Source organism: Schistocerca piceifrons, chromosome 1 (assembly GCF_021461385.2).
Source record: "Schistocerca piceifrons isolate TAMUIC-IGC-003096 chromosome 1, iqSchPice1.1, whole genome shotgun sequence".
NCBI classification, from domain to species: Eukaryota; Metazoa; Arthropoda; class Insecta; order Orthoptera; family Acrididae; genus Schistocerca; species Schistocerca piceifrons.
In genome coordinates, this window is record NC_060138.1 from 807,636,836 (window position 1) to 807,639,913 (window position 3,078).

Consider the following 3,078-nt stretch of genomic DNA (forward strand, 5'->3'; position numbering starts at 1 on the left):
GTTTACTACCATCTGTATCTCCTTCATTTCAGCAGCCATCAAGACTTTAAGCCTGATCTAGGAATTGGTATCGAATCACAAAGCTTCATTTAAGGCATATAATTCCCAAATCCTTTATTGCACATCCGAAATTACATCATAAAAACCACGAGATAGCATCTATTCGTTGGCGGTTGTAGCGATGATAGCAACAAATACTGAATCGTTTGCAACAGTGCCAATATATTGCATACGTATAAGACATGGCCTTCACAGTAGAAATACTACGCCCTTGACTTGTAACTAATGCATGTGTTAAGTTAATACTAAATTGTTATTACGAGATACTAAGTATATGAAAACGAAACAGTTGTAGTTAAATAAACAATAGAAATTCTTCCAATCCACATGTGACGTACAGCAAACCAGTGCTTGACAGTACTGGTTAAAAGGAGTCTTGGTTGCAATTTTCGTTTATTATTTTTCAACTACGTTTTTCGCCTTATTTGGGCATTTTCAGGTTGTCTTAATTTGGTATTTCTTAAAAGGATCCTTTAGTCAGTGTAGCCAAAGGGCATCTTCGAATATACCTGGCAAACATAGCCTTCGTTAAACTCAGGATCCTTCTAAGAAATACCAAAGTAAGATAACCTGAAGATGCCTAAATAAGGTGAAACGCGTAGCTGAAAAATAAAAAACTAAAATGGCAATCAAGACTGATTTTAGCCAATACTAAATACACAATTATTTATTCTCTTTCAGAATGAGATTTTCACTCTGCAGCGGCGTGTGTGCTGACATGAAAATTCCTAGCAGATTAAAACTGTGTGTCAGAACAAGACTCGAACTCGGGACCTTTGCTTTTCGCTGGCAAGTGCTCTACCAACCTTTTTTTTTTTTTTTTGTTATATCTCATTTTGTACGTTGCATCTGCTCGGGGCGGACGTCGTAAGACATCCGTTTAAGTTCGTTGTTGATCGATTAACTCAGTTTTTTTATTACAGAGGGCAGCTAACCGTCTGACCGAACACGCTGAGGTACCGTGCCGGCAAGATAACCTGAAGATGCCTAACCAACTGAGATACCCAAGCACGGCTCACGCCCCGTCCTCACAGCTTTACTTCTGCCAGTACCTCGACTCCTACTTTCCAAATTTTAGAGAAGCTCTCCTGCGAACCTTGTAGAACTAGCACTCCTGAAAGGAAGGATACTGCAGAGACATGGCTTAGCCACAGCCAGGTGGATGTTCCAGAATGAGATTTTCACTCTGCAACGGAGTGTGAGCTGATGTGAGGTTTGGAAGGTAGGAGGCGAGGTACTGGCAGAAGTAAAGCTGTGAGGACAGGGCGTGAGTCGTGCTTGGGTAGCTCAGTTGGTAGAGCACTTGCCCGCGAAAGGCAAAGGTCCCGAGTTCGAGTCTCGGTCCGGCCAACAGTTTTAATCTGCTAGGAAGTTTCCTTTATTTTCTTTCTTTGTAGACATCTGAAGATGGCTGGAAAAACTTACGAAACGTTTGTGGTCGGAAAAGATTTAGATGCATAAGATGAATACTAGTTACTGTTATCTACAAGATAAACAACGGTAAATAAGTTCAGATATAGGTTACTCATACTGACAAGAATCCCTTTGAGTGCGAGCTCTCAAAAAGGCCAGTGGTGTTAACGCTTTTGGCCCCTCATGTACTGTCTTCCACGCAACCACAATATTGGCTGCCTAAGGCAACAGGGGGCGCGGCTGGTGGTATCCAATTGTGAGCACAGGATGAGGCTGCAGAGCGTAGCTGAACTGCTTAGCCGACGAGTAACTCACAATAGTGCTACAGTGCAAGTGGTGTTGATCCAAGACAGAGCAATGGCAATAATAAACAAAGCAAACATTGCAATATATCATCAATAAAAATTGCCGAAGATGACATTTCGTCAGAAAGGAACCACGGGAATTTCGCAAAGTGAGAAGAAAGTGGCAGAAGAAATATTAGCGTTTGTGCTAGATGAATCACTGAAATGTGTGGTGTAATATACCCTCGATTGTGCGGACAATGCACATGAGTAGCTCAATGATGACGATACGTGCTTAACAAGTGACAGAGATGCTGAAACAGGTGTCGAGTCATGTAGTTATGTAGTTCACCATCCTTGTTGGACAGAGAGCGACAGATCCCGTCTCCAGTGACACGTACAAAAGGACAGTCGTTGTCTAAGGAGCGGGTACTAAACATAATTACGTACATGGAAGACCATTTGTAGCACAGTACAAAAAATTGCGAACAAATCTAGAATAAGTTCGCGGTAATATGACCGTCAAGTGTATAAGAAAAACTATGGATGTTCGAATGAGAATAAGACGCACTTTTTACAAAAACTGGCATTTGCGCGTTTCAAGGATTCTCCGTACAGTATACAGGATGTTCATGATAGTGACGTGGTACTTTATGCACATCAAATTGTGCGTGCCATAGATTACAATGATTTCTAGGAAGGCAATGGATGGTTGCATAACTTCAAAAATACTACAGAATTGGAAGACATAAGATAACGAAATTTCAATCATAGCGTCAACTTGACGTTTGTCAGCAAACTGCAGAATCTAACAGAAAATGTGCAGATGAGATAAACAAGCTCGTCCCATCATTCAGCAAGAAATTTGTTTTCAACTCGTACCAATGTGGATTTGTAGAGGAACAGCATATGAAGGAGACCATAAAAGTCAGAGGTACCGAAATAGTTTTAACAATATCACCTAACATCCGTGCCTCAACGCATTCGTATACTATTTGCCGACTGTTAATCTGGATGGTAAATTATCTGAAAAGTTATTTATTGTGGTGCGAGAAGTTGGAGATGCTCTGCACCCTATGATTCTTTCTCGTGTGCGTGATATGGCACAGGCAGTTTGGAAATTTTATGTCACAGCAAAGAAGAGTGGGAAAATGGGCGTAAGAGAACTACAACTATGGTATGAGTACTGATTTTGGCCAACAGCTGGTCAAAATAACTTACTTTTCATTGATTCCTGGTCCGCATGTAAATACCATGTTACTTTCCAGCAAACTGTGTGACGTCGCTGTTTATACCACTTGGATGCACTGGAAAAATTCAC

At 41.1% G+C, this 3,078-nt stretch overlaps 1 non-coding gene across 1 annotated transcript; it reads left to right on the forward strand.

The window, feature by feature from the left end:
- The first annotated feature begins 1,336 nt into the window (after window positions 1–1,336).
- Trnas-cga lies at window positions 1,337–1,410 on the forward strand. The gene has a single exon. It is a non-coding gene; the product is annotated as a tRNA-Ser (tRNA).
- The last annotated feature ends 1,668 nt before the right edge of the window (window positions 1,411–3,078 follow it).